The sequence below is a fragment of the Apteryx mantelli genome, chromosome 19 (assembly GCF_036417845.1).
Source record: "Apteryx mantelli isolate bAptMan1 chromosome 19, bAptMan1.hap1, whole genome shotgun sequence".
Lineage (NCBI taxonomy): Eukaryota > Metazoa > Chordata > Aves > Apterygiformes > Apterygidae > Apteryx > Apteryx mantelli.
In genome coordinates this window covers 6,481,460-6,494,087 of record NC_089996.1, presented here as the reverse complement: position 1 = coordinate 6,494,087, position 12,628 = coordinate 6,481,460, and the positions used below count along the sequence as shown (strand labels likewise).

Below are 12,628 nucleotides of genomic sequence, written 5' to 3'. Positions count from 1 at the left end.
GATAGCTCTCAGATACTCCTCTGGGACATGCTTTTTCCCCCTTCTCTGCATTCCAACGCACTGCACTGAGAATATATCTATTTCCTGGAGGATGACCAGACAAAATATCTTCATCCAGGTCCAAGACATCTCTGATATTTTTCTCCTGTTTGCACTGTGTTGTGGGGTTTTCCAGAATTTTGTGGGAGCCGTGGCTTCTGGTGCCACATGTCTTTCTAGCTAAGGACATGCTCAGCTAGACTGTACTTGACAAACACTGTTTTTTGTGGTAACACAGACTCAGACCTCTAAAATGCAGACTGCAGTTCAGAAGTCGATGAAACTGATGTTGTTCATCCAGACTGCCCACAGAGACTTCAAATGCTGGCATGGAGCAATCTGTGCTGAACCAAGCGTGTCTGCCCTGGCCAGAAGTTATCATCTCCACCTCTTCACTGGCAGTGAAGATGGTGCCTCTGCCTCATTCTACATATGCATCTGATCTGGCTCATCTTGAAAATGTCATGATCATATACCCAACCTTAAAATAAGCCTGAAACTTCTTGGTATACCAGCCTTCTTCATCCCCTCAAAGACATATTGCTATAATAATGGGGAATTAAAAAAGTCAACACCCTTACTTTAATCAACTTTTGTTCAGTGGTATTGTTGTATGGTTCAGACGGCAGCAGCTTTCTTTTTGTTTTCCCTTTGAAAACAAATTAAGTGGACATTTAGTATTAACACATGTAATTAGGCAAGCTCAGCCACCAAACCCATGAAATACATGCGTTTGCAATAGTATATTCTGTCTCTGGGCAGTGGAGTCTGTATATGTTGTAGGTGTACATACATACTATTGCTTGAAATCTCAGGCTTTTTTTTTACGCTTCCCTGTCCCTGCTCATGTTCATCATGGGGATATATAAGGTGAAGCATGAATGGTACATTTCAGTTCCTCTTAAGTCATTTCAAGTTGAAGTTCTTTGCTGCTTGGGAACATTCTGCACTGCAAAGTTCCTTGCTACTTCAGTCATCTGAACTTTCTCTGGATGCCTCTTTCCTGAGGTCACTGGAGTTTCAGGGAGGGTAATTCTGTCCCACTATAGCTTTCAGAGGTTTCAGGCTCTGATTCTCCTTCTGGAGATTCTGTTGTGCATCCTAGGATACATTGCTCTTGAAGTGCCCAGGTACCTTTGCATAGTCCTGCCTGCAGGTGGTATATTCTCCAAGCAGACACATTCTCACTTTACAATGAAAGTTTTCTGATGTTTGAGATGATCCCTTCTGTGGTGGCAGGTTCCATTCAAAGTATGGGTGAAATGGCCTTTTGCATACCCCTGTGCTTCATCATTATTGTTGCAACTGCCTCACTACTATCATAAAGTTGGCATAGTTGTCACCTCAAGGTCATAAACATCAGAAGGAACATAAACTCCCTATCATTCATCCTTCAGACTTCATTCTTGCCGTTCTCATTGCTAACCAACAGTTACAGAACAACAGGCACTTCTGTGCAAAGAGTGTCAAAGTACATAACATACTGTGTCCAAGCCTACTATAAGACCAGCAGCAATGAACTTCCCCTCATTGGAGCTCAAAATGTGACAATGGCATCACTGAGCAAGATCTTCATCCATTCTGTCTCATGAGTGCCCCAGCTTCATCCCCACTGGCAGCATGCACTCCACCATACCTTGGACCTCCGGAACTGATGCAGTGTTGAGTATTTATCATGCAGTCACTGTCTGCATGGATCAATTGGAGACTTATCCTGAGGTAGACATGAACTGAGAGTGAACATTCCAGTGGACTGTCATCTGAGCTTGCTCAGTGATAATTAACACTCTTCGAGATGAGCACATTCAACTCAGCTTCCTCTCTCCCACAGTTTCTCTGGGGTTTGTGATTGTTGAGGTGGAAACTATGTGATACCAAGAAGATTCTGGTTTGCGTACCCTTTTGCTGAGCTGGTGAGAGGGCAGGATGTAAATGTGTCCAAGTGTGTTCCAAGCATGAGGAGTCTCTAGCCTCAGTGTGCATCTGCTGGCACTGTGAACTGCACATTTTGAAGAATTACAGTCACTGGTCAATAATCTGCCCTAATTTGCAGTTTTTCAGGATTTTCAGATAGTGGATTGTTTATTATCAGATACTAAATACTCTTCAGATTATCTTTTGTGATGATTGTTTATAGTATTGATTCTGTTATAAATCATATGCCTGGTGTCAACTTTATTAGTGTTTATGTTCCATTAATGTGTGTTGGTTTATTAGCCTTGGAGTTTTTGGCAACTCCAGTTACTTGAGGCATAGTTTTAGTACAATCACATTTTGTCACAAATGGCTATAATTAGGTTAATTAGTCATGGCTTCTATATAGCTTATTAGCAGGCTAAAATCTCCTTTTCTTTCATCAGGAAGATTAAGTGCTGTAATAAATTGTTTCTTCAACAAAGCTTGAGCAAAGTACATTCCAGATTCATATTTCAAATTCTAAGTGGAATTTAGTATTCTGTCTAATTTTTCATAGGGACATTGAAAATGCTTCTGCACAAAGAGCTGCACTTGCCAAAGGTTTCAGGCCAAGATAGTTGTGCCAAAAGAAATCCAATATTGATATTTGTGGCCCATTCTGTGCCTCCCATTTTGGGCACATTAACTTCAATGAAAACCTCATTAGATGTTGAGGACTCTGGGCATACAAATAGCCTTGTATGACTTGGCTTATTATTTATTATTGTTACCTGATTAATAATGTATTCATGCTAATAATGCTTTGCAGTTGTGCAACTGTTTTCAGCCCATGAGATTGGTGTGCATCTGACACACATTCATGATTTAGTCTTCCAGCTTCTTTTAAGTTCAGCACAGAGTTTCACAGAGGCACAAATGTGCCATTTGTGCCAAGGAAGCTCAGTATTTACTGCTGAATGAAGAAACCCACGTACTTCTCTAGAAGGGCACAGCTTGCAGGGAAAGGTAATATCTTTTATTAGATCTGTTGATATACTTGGAAAAAAATAGGTAAGTTTCAGGCTTATAAGTACTTCTTAAGTCTGAAGCAGGAACTGAATTTAAGCTAGGTGCAGGTCAAGAAGAAAACTGCTCTGAGCTTAACTTGATTTCTGTTCATTAGTGAGCCAATATGAGAGAAAAGGTAATACCAGCAGAGCCACTGTAAAGGCACATTTGTTAACTCTGGACCAAGGGGAAATGTTAGCAAAGGACACAGTCATTAGCCTCAGTGCAAATGCTGCCTCTGGGTCATTGAAGGGTTAGTTAAAAGCAGGAAGGGGAGAAAATTATAACATTTAATGAATCTAGTGTCTTTGCTGAATCCCTGGCTTTAATGTTCAATATAGTTGGTCATATCAGCTTTAAGGCTTGTCTTGTGCAGGTATTTAATAGGGATCTCTTGAGAAGTCAAAAGTCTTGTTTACTTTTAATAAGGTTTTCTGTCTTTTTTCAATTTCTTTTATGGCACATTATAATTTCCTCACCCTCAGTGTTCCCAGTACTTCACTTGAAAATTGTTATTTCTGTTGGAACTTCTGAAAAAGAGGTTTTTGTGTGCATGAAAGGTTGTCCATTTTTTCTTGCTGCTGTTTACCTTTCCCAACAAATGTGTGGCCTCATCTTAGACCACAATGATAAAATGATGCTACTGCTTGAACTACACAGAACATCAGGCCCCAGCCATGTGCAACAGGTGACTTGGATGTTTTTGTTGCAAGATTGAATTTACGGCTCTTAGACTTAACTGTAACAGTGTAGCTGCTTTCTTTGCTAGGTCTTTCCTTATTTTTTTCTTCCTTCCCTCACTGGAAGATCTCCAGTGCCCTAAGATGAAGGTGTTCTTTCCTTGAGAGAGGCTGGATGGGAATCCCACCCACACTTACCAGCATGTTCTTACAACCTGAGGTAAGGAGTGTCTGAATTGATGCGCTGTGGTCCCTTCAGTCCAGGCTGAAACCCAGTCTGCTTGTTACTCTTCAGTTATCCAAAGGGTTAGGACAGAGAGCTCATCTTGTGATTCTGCTCTGAGCACGGATACAGAAATGGTGCTGTCAGGTTTTATGTCTTCTGGGTCGTACAGGCTGCATCTAGTCTAGTAAGTAAAATGGGCCAGCACTTGTTTTCTGGCCCTGACAGCAGGTGACATGGCACAGCTTCAATCCATACAGCTAAACTCCTCTTGCCCCCAAAACAGTGACCTCATATATATTACTGCAAGCAGTCCCCAGACAGTGCTGACCCCTGGTTTATGTCCAGGCTTTGTCTGCAAGCAGGATAGTTGGCTGAGGGCAAACGTGATCCAGGGACCATGCTAGCAAACAGTGTGGATCATAGTGAGCCAGTGCCTGAAGCCATATCCTGGACCTCCCTGGTAGCCACAGAATCGGGATCAGATTAGTAGGTAATAAAAGCATGTGTGTTTTCTCCTCACTTTAGTCCTGAGTTAATATAATCTGCCCATCAGTAGGGCTTATAACCTAGGCAAAGCCTTACACTAGGCATAGTTATATGTCTTCTGTTCAGCGTTCAGTGCAAAGAGTGAGCTTGTGTTTCCTACAGGTTCAAGAACAGTAAGTCACATTTGCCTAGAAAAGAATATGTGAATGTACCCAGAGTCAAATTCTTCTGCTGAGGAGCTTCACCACTACCAGTAAAGCCGATGGTCATGACCATGTGGCCTTTTGTGCTTTGTTTTCATGGCTGCCTTGATCAAAACCAGCCCTTTTTAGATGTTGCTAGAGGATCTCAGGCCGTTGAGGCTGGCTCAGGGTTGCATGAATGGATTTCCCCATGCCCCAGTGATCTCCTGCTGCTAAATTCTCCCATGCTCTGGCTCCCTCTGTGCCATCCGCATTTGGAGAACCACATCCGCCTTGCCCCATGGTCCTCTGCCTGCTGCAGAACTGCACTCATTAGCTATGTGCGCAGCTGGCTTCTTCCTGCCTTTCCGCACCTCGGCAGTGTGTTCCCATGAGCTTGATACAGGCAATTCTCGATGTCCTTTGTGCAGATACGCATTTCCCAAGTCTGATTTTTCTTTGTGATATTTTCCGCAGTGCCTCTTTATTGCTGAATGCAGATGTGTCCCATAGGATAAGTGAAGCTAGTTAATATACAGTGAGAATACACCTGGCCAACTTGGATTACTTCTTCATCCCAATCATTTCCCTCATCTTTTTCTGAAGAGGAAGAATTTTCATTATGTAGATATGAAAACGCTACTGAAAGGGCATTGTTTAATAAATGTGATGTTGAATAATGAGCTCTAAATACTGAATTCAGCTTTCAAGGAGGAGAACAGCAGTAGACAAAGTAGTATATTAACTCCATATTTATAATTTTGCAGAATGCAGATGATAAGAATGTGTGTGGCTTATGAGATAAAATACCAAATCATATATTTTACATTTAGGAAAAATGGATTTTCTTGACAAAGGAACAGAAAGCTCTCTTCCAACTTTCACTTTATATACTTTTTAGGCACTTAAATTTTTCATTTTTGTCAAAGATCCACTGTGACACAATCTGCTGCATATATTGTGTTCTTTGCACATCAGCAAGGTCTTTTGATCAGGCTGGTCAGATATGAAAGGCTTGCAGCTCACTGCTTTCTGTGTACATTCAAAAATTTTTTTATGCCAGAACATCATAGTCTTAATTAAATCTCTTCCATTAACTCCGTTCTTTAGATGTACAGCCTTTTAGAGCATCTTTAATAGGAAACATTGATTATGATACTCTGAAGTGCATTTATCTGTTCACATCTAGAAGTTTCCTAAGGACATTCATCTGTCCTCACCATCACTCAAGTCTCGGAGAAATGTTCTGATTGTCTCACAGAAACACTACTTGAGAATATTTGGCTTTTTATTTGGCCTTTTTTTTTTTTTTTTAACCTGCTGGCTAATGATCTGATGTTTATCTGCATTCCTACAGCAGAGATTCTGGTCACATGAGATATTTAAAGATATACTTTGTTGGTTTGATTGCAGAGTGGAAACTGATGTTTTCCGGTTGCCTGTATGGTAGTATCAGCCTCTGTCTTTCTCTTTTAATCCACTCTGCCATGACACAGAACTTGCTGTTAGTTGGTCATTTTGAATGGAAAAGTTATTTCACCCTTTAAATAGAGGGAAAGAGAAGTAATTGCTACATCAGAGATATCTTTTAGATATCATTTTATTGAGACATCGTGTATCTTTTAAAGTCACATTGCTCAGTTTAAAAAACTAGAAAAGATCAGTTACAGTGCACCAGCGAAAAGCTGAGAGTAGGCTGTGGATCCAGGAGTGACTGCAGAGAGATCTGCTGACTGAGCTCAGCAAGCAACTGAGGGTGTGCAGGCATTCATCCCATTTTGGACACAATTTACTGTAGCTAGATGTGGAAGATTTTTTTGGAAAGGCAGTGAAGATGAATGGCTTGGATTTGGCTCCTCTTTACTAGCCCTTTTTAAATCCAGATCAGCCATAAAGGACCTGTTGGAACAACCTTATTTCAGTAACATGGCAGAGCTTATAGCTGTTTCCTTTACATGGCAGTTTTGGTCCAGATGAATAGCTGCGAAGACTACAGATTAACTGACCAGCTAAACTGCAACTGGGAGCAATCTTTGGAGCCCAGATGGTGACACCAAGGCTTTGTCTGTGGGGAGGAATGTGAGGTGGCTTTTTGTGGGACGCTCAGGGTCTGTGTATTGTGGTCTCTCCACCATGTAAGCACAGTGCAGATGTTCTCTGTCATCAGTATGTGAATAGGAACATCCCTGTACAATGAATGTAGTCTGAGAGACACATGAGGACACAGTTCACTCAAAATTGGCAAAGCCTCTGTTGGAAACTGGTTTGATCTTTGAGTATTGCACCTTAAGAAAGGTGTGGTCCTTTTGGAGATAATCTAGAGGAGAGCAGTGAGAAGTATCAGATTTCTGGAAACGTGACTGTGAGAAGAGATTGAGGAGAGGAGTAAGGGAAAGATTTATGTCTGAAGGCGTGAAGGCTAAGAGAATGTGAGCAGACAATCTTTTAAAAGGCTTGTCTGAAGGGGGAAGAGTAGTCAGTTTTCCCGATCAGCAAAGGATAGAACAAGAAAGGTTTCAAAGTACAGCAAGAGAGATTCACATCAGACTTTTGGAGACCCTCTGTAGTAGAGGATAGTGAAGCACTGGCATAGCTTGCTTGCAGTTTCCATTACTGAGATCGAGTAAGTCAGATCAGACAGATGTATCGGGGTTGAGGTCAGGGGCCTGAGCGCCCCAGGAAGCTCTACAACCTTGTCCTCCTCTTCTAAGTCTATCTGCCTCTGTTCAAGGCCAGCTCTGATGTGGTGCCACCATTAAATGTATCAGCCCACTGCTCTGAAAGACCTCAGTGAGAAAGAGCCGTGAGAAGCCTCATCGGGGGTGGATACATACATATGCGTATGTTTATATGTATACATACATCAGGACACAGAACCTTGGGCCTTGAGAAAGCCCCTCAGCAGGCCGCAAGCAGAAACAAGTAGTCCAGCTGAGCCATCCCTGCCCATTAGCTGTCTTTTCCTCCCATGGCTCTAGGAGATTTGCTGCACATTGGCCTATGGTGATTTTCTGCAATTTATGACAGCCAAATCTAGGGGACTTTTCAGAAATACTGAAATATCACCTCTTAGCTGTCATCAGGGACCCATGGCCAGCTGCTGGTTCTGTTTGCATGTCCCTGATTTGCTGGAGCACATCAAGGAGTGAAGAAAGATGGAGAGTGTGGCTTAGCAGAACAGCCTGACTTTGCAAGGCCCATTTTCAAAACCGTCTGAACAACACTTGTAGAAAATGCAGGAGATGTGTCAACATGAACCTAGCTGTGAAACACTTTAGACCAAATTGTGAAAGTTTGGTGAGTGGCTATAAACAATTAGAACCTAAAGATAACTCCTAAATCTCATTTCCATTGTTGACCTTTCCTATCCAAGGGAACTGTCTGTAAGAACATACTGGTAAGATGAGCTCATATGCTGAAGCCTTTGCTTTCTGATTCATGAGAGACCTTGGGCATTTTCCAAGAAAAGATAGCATGATCGGGCCCATCACTCCTCAGACTACTGCTGTGATCCAGCTACAAAGTGTCTGCCTTTCTGATGCTTTAGAAAGGAGGCTTTAGGTAAACAGAAGGATGTTTTTGTATAGTGTCTTGTCATGACACTACATGCATTTTAACCCCAGTATACTTTAGTCATGGGGAAAAAGCAAGGAAGACTTTGAATGAAGACAGGGGCATAAAGTGCAGTGAGCTTGTCAGTCAGCTTTTATAAAAGAAATGAGGAGGATTAAAATAACATTTTTGGGCTGAGAACTGATTGAAGTTTGACAAACTCATCATGTCTTTATTTTTACCTTCAGTAGAGATGTCCTCATGAGTTGAATAATTCAGATAGTATAGCTAAACAGAAAATAACAGCTTCATTGAATGAATAATACAAACCAAAACCTGGTCTGGGAAAGGTGGTAAATAATCCTTCTTTTCTACGCTAATCCTAATTAATAGTATTATTCAAAAGGAGTAATTCTTCTACCCATATATCTACTTTCTGAATGATCCAATCTATCAATTCCAGCTGGATGCAGGTTCAACTTCACTGTTCTTCCAGGAGCTGTGTTTCTCCAACTGTTAGGATGCTGTTTTTTCTAAGGAGGTGTGGGCTACCCACAGAAACGAGGGAAATAAATCAATTTTATTTGCAGAAGCCCCTATAAGCGGAGCTTAAGATGCAGATGGACAATGTAAGGTCTTTAGAAGGGTCTTTGCAACTGATTGAGGTTGCTTCCAAGTATCGGGTGTTTATGCAGCAGTTCTGCTTTAACCCGGTTGCAAAATTTCAGACATGAGCTGCTTTAAACAACACAAACACATCTACCAGACAACCTAGGATGCTGAGTTGTGGTGAGACTTTTCTACACATCCCTGGTAATCCTGCATTCCTCAGGCAGCCTGGTGAAGCACAGCTCCGACGTGCACAGTGGAGCCATAGGAACAGCTGCATAGCTTGAACGTTTTGAATTTCTGGAGCGTTCATAGGCTTTAAACCTAATCCTGGTGCTCGTGTTGAAAGCACTCAGTTAAACCTGGACAGAGCCCAGATATTTTGCTGCAAGCCTCCCCTAACGTTTGAAAATGCTTCCCCTTCGTTAGCCTGACCTGATTTGCTAAAGGCTTGTCTTTTCTGAAGTATGTGTACCTCACTGCCTACGCTGGGCATCCCCCCTCCTATTTATTGAGACCCTGGCAGCTTCTGTAAATGTCATTGTCAGGATGTCATTTTTTCAGAAGTGGATAACCGCATGCTCAGTCACACATGTTCTGAGCACTGCCAAAATTTTATTCATGGAGAATGCTCTAGTTAAAAAAAACGCAAGTAATATATACGTTATAATTCCTAAAAACGTGTCTTGTTACCTGTTAGAAGTAAGATCTTGACTAACAGTTGGGATTTAATCATTTCACAGATTATTAAAACTGAGAATGTTTAATCAACAACAGTGTTGTCAGGATACATGTTTTTTACAGTCATGTGATGTTCAGTGTGTTCTTTATAGCCTTTAAAGTAAAGGCTTTTTTCTTTTTTTTAAAAGCAAGATAGATAAGGAGGTAAGACTGAAAATATGAATCAAGTATAACCTGAAGACTCAAAAAGTAAAGATAATTTAAAAAAAAAAAAAAAAAAAGCTCACATTTTTAGTATGACTTTTAGAAACCAGTCTCATGGCTGCTGGAGAACTTGTTACATGGACAGTAGACGCTCAGTCTGGCAGCACTGGTTTTACTTGCACTGATTTACTTTCCACATTATTTATGTCAGGGAAGAACATTTAATGAGGGTCTGTTTCAGCTTCCCTGGCCCCAGAGATGTTCTTAAGTCTGATGACTCTGGGGCAGGATATTTTAAATTATGGAAATAGTTTAAAATACAAAACAATCTGTTTTTTTTTTTTCTTTTTTTAAGAATGGTTTCCTTCAGAGCCAAGGGGAAGAAAACATGGAGTAATTTCTTTTTGTTTCAGATTTTATAAAAACTTATTTAGCAATTCCTGAACTTGGGACCAATTTTGACCGGGTGGTGTCCTTAGAATAACTGCCTTTAGTGATAAGAGCAAGTGTTTTCCCTAATGTACAAAAGCCTGTTACAGTATATCTGCCACTACAAGATAAATTATACTCAGCAGCAATGGCACCAGAACTTTGAAGTTATTCTTTTCATTAAAGACTCAACCCATCCTCTGGAGGCAGCAACCCAGTGAGGGGGAGTTGTTTGCATCATTTGTTCTTAGTGCTCGCCTGCCTGGAACTTCTCCTCGTCCCTCTGAGACATTGTCACATCCTCTTCTTCAGTCTCTTGGCAAGGATCGCCTTTTCCTTCTGGCCCCTGATTAACTCTCTGAAGTGCTCTGTATTAGGGACACCATGTAGGCACACCAGCAGTTGCTCAGCAATGTCAACTAAGATTTTTATTTATTTTTTTCTTGAAGCTACTGGCTGATACTCATTGTATTTCCTACAGCTGTGGGGGGAAGGAGAGTGCTTTGCATTTGTGAACGTGTGAAATTCACAGGTCTCCTGACATATCAGCTCCAATTTAAAGTTGGTTCTGACTTTGATTTTCCCCGACAGTTCCTCATCTAAGTGATAAAACAAATTGTCTGTGATTCAATGAATGAAAAATCATTCTTTCTGAGAAAACAATGATCCATGCCTTGACATGGTATGAAGAGCCCTGTTTTCCTGGCATAGTCTTATTTTGAGACATAAACTCAGGACCTTCCTATTTCCAGTGATCAGAGATGATTGCAGTGTGGATTGCAAACATTGCAAACTGGAGTGCTCCAACTTATTTTGTTTTGGCCAACATTTTTGTCTTTGTCTTTATTTCCATGACAACTCTAATTGACAAAGTTATTCTCCATTATGTTGGCAAAAAATAGCCACACTGCATAGGTTTATGTGTAGTACCCATCTGCTGTCCCAATGTACCAATTCATGCTTTCACTCCTGCTGCTTGGAAACAGTGATATATTACCATTGGTCTAAGATTTCTGGAAATTTTTAAAGTAGTGGTATTGAAACGCAATTAATATTCACAGAAAGATTACTGATTGAGATAGTTTTCACTGCACCAACTTTTAAATAGTAGCATCTCTTATTAATACCATCAGTCCTAATAAACTCAATTAAAATAGTTGAGTAATGAAAATGTTAGTATTAATTTATATAATACAGAGTTTATACTTGCAATTAGAGCTTTCTTGATTCTGCAACATGTTGTTCGGGGAAAGAGAGACTATCATCTCTGATTACATGTCTGTCATTTTGTAAGAAGAAAACAAATTTTCAGAGTTAACATCATCAAGAGATTTCTCAGAGCTATAACAGCGCAGGTTATGAAGTGATATTTTAAGTAAGTCACTTCAAAAGTCAACAGTGTTAAAATGTTTTATATAAGCACTTGCACTGATGAATCCATTGAATTCAGCATTTGTCATTGTACTGTGTTTAGCTAGGAGAGGTGCATCAGAAATATTTATTGCTGCAAGGACAAGATACCAGATCAAAATACACAGTGTTGTTCTTGTTGATTTCAATTTCTTATAATCTGTCCTCTGGTTTCTGATTTTCTATAGAAAGTGAGATGTGGCATTGATTTTGGAGCAAGTGCTTCTATAGCTGAAATTTCTCCACGTGTCAGTGCTAATCCACACATAAAAACAACAACATCATTTGTTGCATCACTACTTTGCTCACACTCTTCTTCATGAAATTCTCAGGATCCTTGGGATTTTGGCATGGAGATGGTCAGCTTCAAATCAAGTCAATCCATGTTGTAGCTATCAAGTGGTACTACAAGTGCTTTGTTCTTATCTATGCCTTTTGTGGAGGTATTGATGAAATTGTGTCTTTACTCAAGGCTTCATTTGTTGCAATAGCATATATAGTAATATCTACAAGTACTTCTGTGCCTATAGCTCTAGTTATGGTCCTAGAGCACATGACCTGTGAGGAAAGATGGAGGCATTTGTCTTCTTTAATCTGGTGAAAAGAAGGCTATGCAGTAGTCTAATAGCATCCTACAGCTTATTTGAAGGACAGCCGCAAGAGGACAGAGCCAGACTCTCCTTGTTAGTGGCAAAGAGTATAGTAAGGGTCAACAGTCAGAAATTACAGGTTGAGGGGTTCAGATTGAACCTACCATGAAAAAAAACAACAAAAAAAATTCTTTGCTGGGAGTGTAGTGTAGCATAACAACAGGTCACCCAGTGGGGTTGAGGGAGCTCCATTCTTGGAGATCAAAATTTTGCTAGACAAAGCCACAGCTGACCTGATCTGGTGTTATCTATAGTCCTGGTCTGAGTGCAGATTTGGACCAGAGACCTGCAGAGGTTTCTTCCAACCTTTCCTTCTTTGATTCTGTGATCTATGTTCAACAAATGTACTGTGTCAATGGACCACACTGGGAATAGCTGTGAGACGTGTTTCCTTCTTTCTGTCATCTACTGGCATTCTCACTGCTAACTCATTTGTCATAAGGAGCCCCTTTTTCTGACTTGTTTCCTTCCCTGGTTCGTTCTCTGTTTTGAAGTTCATGGTTTCTAAAAAAAATT

General features: G+C 40.6%; 1 protein-coding gene across 1 annotated transcript in view; it reads left to right on the top strand.

The window, feature by feature from the left end:
- DNAH9 (dynein axonemal heavy chain 9) overlaps positions 1-12,628 on the top strand; it is a 207,981-nt gene that overhangs the window by 143,594 nt on the left and 51,759 nt on the right. The gene's annotated exons all lie outside the window — the stretch shown is intronic.